Source organism: Mustela nivalis, assembly GCF_964662115.1.
Source record: "Mustela nivalis genome assembly, chromosome: 3".
Classification (NCBI taxonomy): domain Eukaryota; kingdom Metazoa; phylum Chordata; class Mammalia; order Carnivora; family Mustelidae; genus Mustela; species Mustela nivalis.
The window spans coordinates 17,227,649-17,240,456 of NC_139022.1; the positions used below are offsets into that span (position 1 = coordinate 17,227,649).

Below are 12,808 nucleotides of genomic sequence, written 5' to 3' on the forward strand. Positions count from 1 at the left end.
GGAGGGAAGGCCCCCCCCTTGGGTCCTTGCCAGCAGCAGGGTGCCACCTGGGCCTCCGCCTCATCCTCTCCATCCGCGGGGAAGTTGGAGCGGCCCCCACCAACCACCACCACACAACCAGATTGATTCTCGCACTTCAAATCCCCGCTACCAGGGCCCCATCTGTGTGCTGACCCAAAAGCCGCCCTCAAGCAGCCCGCCCGCGGAGCGTCTGGAGTTTTCCCAGCCCTGCGCTCATGCCTCCCCAGGCCGCCCCCTCCCCCGCGGGCCGCGCCTTACCGCCAGTGTCCACGAAGCGCGGGGGCGGGCGGTCCCGCAGCGTGGCACTCCAACCCGCGCTGGCCTCCTCCTCGTCGGACTCCTGCCCTTCCGGGGCGTTGGGAGGCAGCGGGGGGCGGGGTGCTCGTGTTCGGCGTCTGAGGAGGCGGCGGAGGAGGAGCGCGAGGCGGCAGACGTGCTGTAGAAGGCGTTCCCGCCGCTGTCCGGGCCGGACTCGCCGAACACTTCGTCCCAGATGTGCAGGCTCTCGTGGCGAGGGAGGGCCGCCTCGAGCAGCGCCGGCGCCCTCCTCCGCGCGCTCCCGCCGACCTGGGCCATGGCCCCAGCCGCCGCCCGCGCGCCCGCCCCCCAGAGCGCCTCCCAGCCGCATGCGCTGGGCACCGGGCCCGCGCCTCGGCCCGCCGCCCCCCACCAGCGCAGCCCGCAGCACAGCGCCTGCCGCCCCACGCCCGGCCGGCCCGCCATCTTGGCCGCCTAGGGCCCAGCGCCCGAGGAAGCGCCCTCGGAGCTCGGGCGCCGCAGGCTGCAGGCCGAGGAGGGACGCAGGGCGCGAGGGCGGGAGGCAGGGACTGCGGCCGGGCCCAGGTGCCGCCGCTACCGCCGCCGCTGCGTCTCCTCGGCGCCCGCTGCGTCCCCGCGCGCCCTCCCGCCGCACCCCGCGCTCCCTGGCTGCTGTGGCTGCTGCTGCTTCGGTGCTCCACAGCCGGCTGTACCTTGAGCTCTTGCAAGCACAAGGGCTATCTGGCTTCCGGGAGCCTTGCTCTAATAAGGAGCCCTCCTCGCTGGTTCATTCCTGGGGTCAGGTGGTGACTCAGTCTCGCTTCAATACCCCTGTAATTTGAGGGGGTCAACATCCGATCTTAGTCATTCCTTCCGTCTTTGACCTTTGACATCTTTAAAATCAAAATATTCATTACCTTCCAAATATTAATTACTCTAATACCACCACTGCAACATCTTCACCCATACATTTGACACACTTGTCTGTTAAAGTACGGCACAATCACCCAGGCTTCAGTGTTCTGATAAACAATAGATCAGAAAGGTTTCATCCATCCCTCTGCCTTGGCCAGGAGTGCGTGGCACTCATTCCATTGATGACGATACACGTGATCAGGTGTTTCTTGCTCCTCTCTCCCTCCCACACTAATGCAATAAGTCACAATGATGGTAATTGGGCCATAAAGTCACTTGCACTCTGAAATAAAATAAATCCACAGAGATGTGAAGGGCTTGCAAATCCTACTGGGTATTAACTAAATAAGGATTACACGAAAGGAAAAGGCATATTGCTATTTCATGCATAAAGGATGCAGATGCATAAAGGGTGAAGATGTTGGTACCACCAGCTAAGGTCATTCTAACAGCAGGTGAGCAGCTTCTGCTCTCGCCCTCCCCTCGCAAGCCCCTGTTTCCTCCTCCCAAACCAGAGTCTCTGTACCAGCATGAATTCCTGATCACCACTGAAAGATGATATATAAAAAGGAAAGGATTCACATGACATTGCTTTGTATATGAATTGGCTGATATACGTGAAATTGTTTGCAAAGCATTTCAACTCCATTGGAAGAATTGTGTCACAGAAAAGAACTGGTTTCCAGCACTTCTCTATACTGTGTTAACCAAGGAAAGATTTTGAAGAGAGTTCATACAAGTAATCAGACTTAAAAAGGTCATTGACACATAGATTAAAGACGAAAAGTAAGATTGCATAGCTCAAGTTCAAATTCTGCAATTAGGAATTCTGTAATACTCCTGTAAAATTTAATGACATATATTTTAAAAAATAATTGAAAGGGATCAAAACACTGAAATACATAGGCAAGAACTCCTTCTCTTCTCCAGGCAGCCAATGAAAAGTCAGCAGCTAAAGTGTGTATTTTAAAAACAGTGGCTTGCTTTGCTACCCAGAGGAAGCAGGAAGTAGAGTAGTAACAGTTACAAGGATGGAATCAGTCTTCCATTGTGCCAAATCTGCATTTGTATGGTGCTAATCCCAAAGAAACCTTAGAGTCTTTGTGCTTATGAGCTCTCAAGTGCTTGTAGCTCACAGAGCATGCAACACTGGGAGAGGATTATATGGTCACAAAAGAAACAGACTGAGAAATCAAATTGTTATCCAAACCCTGGCCCAACAAAAATGAGATGGCTTTGTCCATTTAGAATCAAGGGTTTAGCAACCAAGTGCTACTTTGTTTAAACAAATGTTTCCGACCAAGAACAGTAAAAATACTTCAGCCTTTACAAACAGGTGGCTGGGGGCGCCTGGGTGGCTCAGTGGGTTAAGCCGCTGCCTTCGGCTCAGGTCATGATCTCAGAGTCCTGGGATCGAGTCCCGCATTGGGCTCTCTGCTCAGCAGAGAGCCTGCTTTCCTCTCTCTCTCTCTGCCTGCCTCTCCATCTACTTGTGATTTCTCTCTGTCAAATAAATAAATAAAATCTTTAAAAAAAAAAACAGGTGGCTGATTCTCCTTGTGAAAGGAGGGGAGGAAAGGGAAGAAAACAACTGGAAAACAAAAACCAAAAAACTTTCCCATCTGCTTGGCAACCTCCTACTCGATGCTATGATTATGGTTCTACATCATTAAGTTTTACAAGTAATGTTTTCTGGGACGATAATTATAGAACCAGCATTATACTGAGATCTTTTAACTTTGAGTCATTTAAACACATCTTCCAAATAATACAACTTTGTAATATAATTAATTTTAAGATTAATATTGAGCTTTTCGTTCATAGTCTGCACAAAAGGCTCCAGGGTAGTAAGAACAACCCATTTCTGTAGTAGATTCCTTAGGCTTTGTTAAGCCAGAGAGGTTCATGCTCTTGTGAAACTGGGGATAATAGCCATATTTCATTGAGTCTTGGCCTCCTTTCCTGGTATAGTTTAATAAGAAACAAAAAATGCTACCATTCAAACTATGATGCAATGTTTTCTTTTCATTAATATTTTAATTTAAATGTATTCAAAAAACTCTTTGGTAAGTATTTAGACAGATTTTTATTACATATGGCCTTAATGCATACATAAAATAAAAGTTCAAATTTTTGGTTAACGTTTTTCCAAACCTCACATTAAGAATCTCACTACTTTTATTTACTTTCTAACTGAGAGATTTCAGTGCCCAGATTTTTCTCACAATATGTTCCTCTGAGCCACCCAGAGCTTTTGTCATGCTGCACTTAAAAAATTATTATTAGACATATATCTGACATTCAATGTTAAATTAGTTTCAGGTGTACAACATAGTAATTTGACAATTTTATACATTACTCTGTGATCACCACAGTAAGTATATCATCACGTCACCATATAAACTTATTATAATATCATTGGCTGTATTCCCAATGCTGTACTTTTCATCTCCAGATGAGAACAGGAAATTATTTTATTTATTTCATAACAGGAAATTTGTACCTCTTAATCCCCTTCACCTATTTCACCCATCCCCCATCCACCTTCCCTCCCATAACCACTAGTTTGTTCTTTGTATTTAAGAGTCTATTTTTGTTTTTTTTTTTGTCTGTTCACTTGTTTCTTTTTTTATATTCCATATAGACGTGAAATTACAGGGGCCCCTGGGTGGCTTAGTGGGTTAAAGCCTCTGCCTTTGGCTCAGGTCATGATACCATGTTCCTGGAATCGAGCCCCGAGTCGGGCTCTCTGCTCGGTGGGGACCCTGCTTCACCTGCCTCTCTGCCTGTCTCTCTGCCTACTTGTGATCTCTCTCTCTTTCAAATAAATAAATAAAATCTTAAAAAGAAAAAAAAAGAAGTGAAATCATATGGTATTTGCCTTTCTCGGTCTGACTTATTTCTCTTAACCTAATACCTTCTAGATCCAGCCATATTGTCACAAATAGCAAGATCTCATTCTTTTTTATAGCTGGATAATATTCCATTATATATCTATATACACCATATCTTTACCCATTCATCTACTGATAAACACCTGAACAGCTTCCATATACTGGCTATTATAAATAGTGCTGCAGAAAACCTAGGAGGGCATATATCTTTTTGAATCAAGTGTTTTTATTTCCTTTGGGTAAATATCAAGTACTAGAATTACTAAAGCATATGGTAAATCTATTTTTAATTTTTTGAGGAACCTCCATACTGTTTTCCACAGTTGTTGCACCAATTTACATTCCCACTAAAAATGTACAGAGGTTCCTTTTTCTCCACATCCTGGCCAACACTTGTTCTTTCTTGTCTTTTTAATACTAGCCATTCTGACAAGTATAAGGTGATAGATCTCCCTGTGGTTTTGATTTTATTTTCCTGATGATGAGTGATATTGAGCATCTTTTCACATGTCTATTGGGTGTCTGTATGTATTTTTTGGAAAAATGTCTATTAAGTCCTCTGCCCATTTTTCAATTGGATTATATGTGGGGGTTTGGGTTTTTTTGGGGTTTGGTGTGTGTGTGTGTGTGTGTGTGTGTGTGTTCTTTACATATTTTGGTTATTAATTCTTTATTTTATTTATCATTCACCACTGTATTCTCCCATTCTGTAGGTTCCCTTTTGGTTTTGTTGCGGGTTTCCCTTACTGTGAAAAAGCTTTTTATTTTGTTGTAGTCTTAATAATTTATTTTTGTTCTTGTTTCCCTTGCCTAAGCAGACATACCCACAAATAATGTTGCTAAAACCAATCTCCAAGTGATTACTGCTTATTGTCTTTTAGGAGTTTTATGGTTTCAGGGCTCTCATTTATTCATTTAATTTTTTTTTTAAGTAAGCTTTACACTGAATGTGGGACCTAAACTCACAGCCTCAAGAATAAGAGTCACATGCTGTAAAGGCTGAGCAAGACAGGCACACCTCACACTTCACATTTAGATCTTTGATCCATTTTGAGTTTCTTTACGTGTATGGTAAAAGAATGTGGTCTAGTTTCATTCTTTTGCAAATGGCTCTCCAGTTTTCCCAACACTGTTTTTGAGGTGACTTTCTTCTGTTACATATACTTGCCTCCTTTGTCAAAGATTAATTGACCATATAATTGTGGATTTATTTCTGGGATCTCTATCTTGTTTCTGTTGATTTATGCGTATATTTTCTCCCAGTACCCTACTGTTTTGATTACTATAACTTTGTAGTATATCTTGAAATCCAAGAAACTGATACCTCCAGCTTTGTTCTCCTTTCTCAAGATTGTTTTGCATGCTACACTTCTTATAAAAGTATTCTGAGGTCATCCATTCTGCTTGGTTTGATGCTGGTAGGGTTTCTCTTTTTCTTTTTTCTTTTTTTTTTCCTTATCTGAGATTTTCATATAATAACCAGATTATTATCTTTCTTTAAATGGTCCTCAAAAGGCCTGTGGCTTGGCATGCCAAGGGATGTAGATGATCAGTTGTGTCCTAGGAGCAATAACCACATGGCACAGGGTCAAGCTGTAGTAACTTTATAGGGACTTCCACCTACTCAGCCCCAACTATAAGACAATTCCTGACATTGGAGATGTGAAAGAAAATGGGAGGGGAGGGGCATCTTAAAATCCATAAAATATGGCATATTGTCTCCTATTTGTACTTTTACAATTTCTGATTTTGCAAATGGCCAAGCTACCGCAGGGAACAAAAATGAGGTCCTAAGGTGGCAGAGACTGACCTGGCCAGTCCTGTACTGCACAGGCTATGCGTTACTGGATCAGTATGAATGGAGAAAGCAGGGGTGAGTCAGGGAAGCTGCTGCTTCTCCCTACATTGCCTTCATCACCCACAGGGAGGGGGCCCAAAGCCAAGGAGGACCTCCTGGAACTGAGACAGGGGAGGGGAAAAGAAAGCTGAACGATGCCACAGCTGCTGAACCATGACCAAAATATGGGGGAGAAGGCTGGAGGCAAATGTGCATGGTACACCGTGACATTTGGAGTCCTAGGTGACATAGAAGCTTAAGGATCCAACCTTGCTCAAACTGATTTTACATGATGATTTTATCTACTAATCAACCCAGAGATGCAGAGAATGAAATAGGGCAATACTATAGAAAATGCTTGAGAGAAATCTCTCTTATGATTGAGATAACCTGATATTTCCATTGATTCATTCATTCATTCATTCATTCATTCGTTCAACAATTATGTACTGAGTATTATGTATCAAATCCTCTTCTGAACACAGAATAAATAAGGAAAAAAACCCACAAATACCATTTTTATAGCACATGCATTCAAATAGAAGAGAGAGAACAGACAGTAAATAAATAAATATATAATATGTCAGCTGTTGATAAGAAGTCAAAAGTAGAGAGGGACAGAAACTATGTTGATTGTGATGGTGCTGGTGCTGGCTGTGTGTGAAGTTAGGGGAGATTACTCTGATAAGAAGACATTGGCAGATCCTTGAGTGGATTCAGAGAACAAGACGGGGTACATTTAAGAAGAGGAAACAAGTGCAACGCCCCAAGAAAGGCACGCACTTGCTGTACTCTGTTAAACACTAAGGAGGCTGGTGAGCGGAGGCAGAGACAGCTGAGTGAAGAGGTAGGAGATGAATTGAGAAGGAAGTTGAGTGTTAAATTTTGTAAGACTGAATTTTGTATTGAGTGAAGTGGGGAGCCATTGGAGATCTTAGAGCAGAGAAATAACAAGGTCTGACTTTTGTCTTAAACGGATTGCTTTAACTGCTGAGTGGAAAATAAACTAGAACAGAGCAAAGATGGAATCCAGAAGACCAGATAGGAGACTATTACAATAACTCATAGAAGACGGTGTTTTGGACCACAGTGGGAGTAACTGAAATGTGGAGAACTGGTCAGATTTAGAATATATTTTGAAGATAGAATCCACAGCTTCTACCAAAGAATTAAACGTGGGCAGTGAAAGAAAGAGATGAATCAAGAATGACTCTACAGTTTCCTGTTTGAGCTATTGCAAGACCAGCAGAGCTCGAGAAGAATAAGAGCTTGGTTTTGAACATGTTGGGTTTAACTTATCTAGGTAGATCTGGAAAGCAGGCAGTGGAAGAAAGCTCAAAATCCAGGTCTGGACTGGAGGTGGAGATGTGGAGTCATCAGGAGATAGATGTTAGAAGAGGGACAGTCACCTAGGACTCAGTGTAGACAGAGGAGAAGTCTGAGGTTGGGTCCTGGAGCACATTCATACTCAGAGATCAGGGAAATGAGAAGAAACCCCAAGTGGAGGGGCTTGTCCTCACTCAGAAGGGATTGGAGTAAGGGTTCCACCCAGGTAAACTTAGTGGGATTCTGTGGGTCTTCTTTCCTTACCGATTTATCTTTTCAAGATTTATTTGAGAGAGAGAGAGAGAGAGCAGGAGCACACACATGCAGGGGGAAGAGACAGAAGGAGAGGGAGAGAATCTCAATCAGATTCCCCGCTGAGCATGGAGCCTGACGTGGGGCTCGACTCCATAACCCTGAGCTCATGACCTGAGCCAAGATTCACACGCTTAACCACTTAGCCACCTAGACACCCACCCAGTTTGTTTTTCATTCTTTTTTTTAAAATATTTTATTCATTTATGTATTTGACACAGAGAGAAAGAGAGAGAGAGAGATCACAAGTAGGCAGAGAGGCAGGCAGAGGGAGAGGGAGAAGCAGGTTTCCTGCTGAGCAGAGAGCCTGATGCGAGAGCCCGAGACCCTGAGACCATGATCTGAGTTGAAGCCACCCAGGTGCCCTCAATTTACTTTTCTCAGTGAAGTCATCAGAATGGTCGGTCATCAGCTGTATCTGATGGAAGGTGTTCAATTTTCACTCTGAACAAAATGGCTGTACATTAGAATCACTGGGAGAATTTTAAAAGCACACTTATATCCAGACCCTAATTGGATATTAATCTAATTGGTTCTACACCAATTAGATCAGGTCCTTTGGAGGTGGGCACTCCTGTGTTTTAAAGTCTTCCAGGTGATTCAAAAGTGTGGCCAGTGTTGAGAAGCCCTGGCTTAAGGTTGGAGGAAAGAAGATGTGAAATAGTCAAAATATTTCACGAGAAGAATGGAGATTCTGTCGGTCAGAGAAACATACTTGGATTTGTGTCTGAGAATTTAATGTGAAAGGCGGGCCTGGTAGGCTCAGTGGGTTAAGCCGCTGCCTTCGGCTCAGGTCATGATCTCAGGGTCCTGGGATTGAGTCCCACATTGGGCTCTCTGCTCAGCAGGGGGCCTGCTTCCTTTCCTCTTTCTGTGATCTCTTCCCTTCCTCTCTCCTACTGTGATCTCTCTCTGTCAAATAAATAAATAAAATCTTAAAAAAAAAGAATTTAATGTGAAAGCTTCCAGTATTGTTGCTTTTCTCACCAACCACCTTCAGCTGCCAGGGGCAGACATAGGGTGGACAGAAGGATGGGTTTTTACCAAGGTGGGGTTTTATCAGGTATGTATGATGTATGATGGAGGTGAGAGTATGGGACAGGGATTAGAGTTATGGGAGTGGACTCTGTGCCAGCTGTCGAGGCCTGTGAAAATTTGGGGTAAGGATCAAGAACCACAGAAAATGAAATAGGGGGACGCCTGTATGGCTCAGTTGGTTAAGCAGCTGCCTTCGGCTCAGGCCATGATCCCAGCGTCCTGGGATCAAGTCCCACATCAGGCTCCTTGCTTGGCAGGGAGCCTGCTTCTCCCTCAGTCTCTGCCTGCCACTCTGTCTGCCTGTGCTCGCTCTTGCTCCCTCTCTCTCTCTGACAAATAAATAAAATCTTAAAAAAAAAGATTCTCTTCAAAAAAAGAAAATGAAATAGGTAAATGGATTCTTCTGAGTGACTTAGATAATTAATACTTCTTGAAATAATTTAGTGCAGCCAGACCCCTGCAAAGCAGCACAAACAACTCTGATGAGTGCTTCAATCTACCACTTCTTCCCAGGGCTTCAATCAATTGCTTTCAACAAGTGAACATTGAGATATTTAGAGCAAAGGAAAAAAAATAAATATTGGAAGTTCGCATTTTTTTAAAGATTTTATTTATTTATTTGACAGAGACACAATGAGATAGGGAATACAAGCAGTGGGAGGAGGAGAAGCAGGTTTTTCCTCTGAGAAGGGAGCCCGATGCGGGGCTGGATTCTCAGGCCCCTGGGATCATGACCTGAGCCAAAGAGCAGATGCTTAGCAATTGAGCTACCCAGGCTCCCCTGGAAGTTAGCTTTTTACATTCTTGGAAAATGGGATTTTGTACATTTATGTCCTTTTTCTGTCCCCTTGTGGATATTTTCCCTCTTGAAGCACACCCAACCCCTGCTCCACAGTTGTCCAGTAAAAGAAAGGGATCTGAGTGCCATCCCCAAAGTTCACTTGCGTTTAAAGGAGAAACAATCCTGGGAAGCTGTTTTACACAAAAAAGTAGATTGCTCAGTTGTAGAAACTCAGGTATTATAAGAAAACGGGAGAGATATTCATTACTAGAAGGGGGACTTGCTCAGCGTTTCTAAATTCACATTGGTAGATTGTTGAACTGTTGTAGGCTGAGTGTTAAAATCACATCTTTCCCTCCGTTTTCTTACAGAGACAATGATGGTTCTTCCAAGATTGTCTGTGAAAGGCTAGGCACCTGCAAAACCACACATTTGACCTGAGCCATCACCCAAGTAGAATGTAATCTGCTCTCAGATCATAGGAGAAAAAAGAGAGAGAGAGAATCCCAAGAAGAAACACTCACGTCAGGATTTTCATCAAATTTAGTGCACGTCTCACCATTTATCTTCATTTGCGGTAATTTTTTAAATAAACACTAATGTCGAATTGCCCTGCGTTACAACGAGCAACTCAATTATCAGAAAATCACGAGTCTCCAACGCTTGTTCTAATTACTAAAGCAGAAGAGTGGACAGAGTTTAGAAAATTTTCAACAAGGCTTAAACAAGAGAGATTTTCCACTTTTTTCTAATCAGGTCAACATAGATACCACTTTCCCTACAACCTTGTAGGCAGTTGGTATTTTTCAGAGATATCATTTGGTTCTTTATAGAAGGCTTAAAGTTGGAGGTCCATAAAAACGATAATCAACTTTTATGTGTGCCTTCTATAGGCCAGGAACTGTGCTAAATGAACAGTATCTAATTTAATCCTCCTAACAAGCCCTGTGAAGTCAATACTACTGACTATTCTCACTCCAAGGGGGGGCAAAGCAGATGCTTCGAGAGTTGAACTCAGTTTTCCAAGTTCATACAGCTCGTATATGATGGAATCAGGACTTGAGCTCAGTCTAATGCCAGGTTGGACTCTCAGTGGCAGCTACTGTAGTTTTTTTGACCGTCACCTGCTTCCCTCTCCCACCCCCGCCCCCATCTCATTCCCATTTAGGGATAATCAGCCATACCTAAATGACAGTGGCCAGGCAGGGAGGTTGGCTACTGGGTTTAATTATTTATATCCAGGGGGAAGGGCCGCCTCACCCCATACATTCTGCTTTAGCTCTTGCCCTGCCAGGGGAGTAGCCATCCTTCAAACCATCAGTGTTAATTGCTGGTGAGGGATGAATTAGGCGGCAGGGGTCACACACAGTTTACTAGTCATGCATATTTCTTTCAGAATACCTAAGTACCATTCCCTTGGAGATGAGAAGAAATGATGGGAGGGATGTTAAAAGGGACTCCCAGAAATATTTCTGGACCAGTCATGATCACTAGCCCTTATGATACTCTTGGAGTCATTTTACTGGGTCTTGAAATGAGGGCACTTGCCCTAGGATGGCTTGGCCCCTCCCAGTAATCAGAAGCTCCCAGGATGGGTCAAAGATTACTTTATTTGCTATAATTTTGCAAGTTGAATGTATCTCTCAGTCATTTACTGTGAATGCTATTATGGGGCAGGCACAGGGGGATGACTATGGGACAGAAACATATCAGGTGAGAGGGATCCTATGCTTTTGTATGAAGGAGAAGCCCATTCTCCTTGGTGATGGGAGTTTTCCTTCTGCTCTGACTCCTGCCCAGCCGGGATCAGTGGGGAGCCTCCTCCTTTGGGCGACAGGTCTCTTTCTTTCTAAATCTTCTTTTTTTGGGACAAAAAGCAAGACTACCCTTCTTTTCATCTTTCAGCTTTTTCATCCTGGCCAACGACACTCAAACACCCTCGCCCCCAATTTGGGCTGCTAGACTATGCCAAGAGGCCACATACTGGATATATTACCTCAGGCCCAGTGTTTGGACTTCACTGAACCTTAATTGTAACATCTGAGAAGGGTTGGGGAGGCGGATGTTGTGAGGATTCATTAAGACAATGTTAAATTTTTATCACGGAGTCAAGATGAAGGACCCCAGGTCAGAACTATAGTATAACCTATAAGTTTTAACATTCTTTTTATAACCAGCTTATGCTAACTAAGAAACTGTGGCCAGCTGACCATAGATAAGGGAGTCAGCAAGCAGCATGACGGGATAACGAATGGTGAACATCTGTGTTTAACCCGGCTGTTTCTGGCTTCTGTATAATAATGCTTCTAATGCTTTGCTAAGAAATGAAAAATTGCTTAAACCCTGTTTCGCTGTGTAATCAAATAAAGTTATACCCTTCCCCTGTTAAGACTACTAAGTAAGATTGATAAGGGTTGTCTCTCGTACCAAGACCGGAGACGTACGGTTCTGCACGTACGCTAACTGGAGACGTGCAGTTCAGCACGTATGCTAGCTGGAGATGTGCGGTTCAGCACGTATACAGATAAAGGTTAGATACGTGCAATTCAACACGTACCCTCTACTGTACACTACCTGAACGGTGACTGGCCAGAATGTATGGTTGGTTTTAAAAGATTGGCTACATGTGTGTAGGCCTTACTGTAATGCTTTGAAATTACTGGCTAGAAAAGTGAGGGCTCTGATGTAATGGACTGTAAAATTCTATATTAAGGGACACCCAAAACAGATCGGGGCTCTCAGGCACTGACCCATCCTGGTCAAGTGTCCTTGAGAGTCCGAGCATGCCCGAATAAAATCCTCTTGCTTATTGCATCCAGTGGTCTGTGAGTGCGTCCTTGGGTGCGGCTCCTCTAGGGTCTTTCAAAGAAAGATCTCTTGTTAGGAATGTGTTCAATCTTACCAGGATAGAGGGCAAAATAGCATTTTACATATATTTTTTTAATAAAGTATTTCTTTTTAAAAAATTATTTATTTGACAGAGAGACAGAGCAGGAATACAAGCAGGGGAGTGGGAGAGGGAGAAGAAGACTTCCTGCTGAGCAGGGAGCCCAATGTGGGCCTCCATCCCAAGACCCTAATATTATGATCTGAGTGGAAAAACGACGCTTTAAGGACTGAGCCACCCAGGTTCCCTGCAACACAGCATTTTTTAAAAAGATTTTATTTATTAATTTGACCGACAGAGATCACAAGTAGGCAGAGAAGCTGGCAGAGAGAGAGGGAGAAGCAGGCTCCCCGCTGAGCAGAGAGCCCGATGAGGGGCTCCATCCCAGGACCCTGGGATCATGACCTGAGCTGAAGGCAGAGGCTTTAACCCACCGAGCCACCAGGCACCCCGGAAAACAGCCTTTTAAACAATATTTTTATTTTTATTTTATACATATATATGTAAACAGAGAATTGAATGTATACATATAAATATAA

At 43.8% G+C, this 12,808-nt stretch overlaps 1 long non-coding RNA gene across 1 annotated transcript in view; it reads left to right on the plus strand.

Moving 5' to 3' along the window:
* Window positions 1-407: 407 nt before the first annotated feature.
* Window positions 408-12,808, plus strand: part of LOC309860838 — a 203,937-nt gene continuing 191,536 nt past the window's right edge. Inside the window, exon 1 of the long non-coding RNA XR_014309663.1 lies at window positions 408-507. This is a non-coding gene — a long non-coding RNA (uncharacterized lncRNA). The remainder of the gene's footprint in view (window positions 508-12,808) is intronic.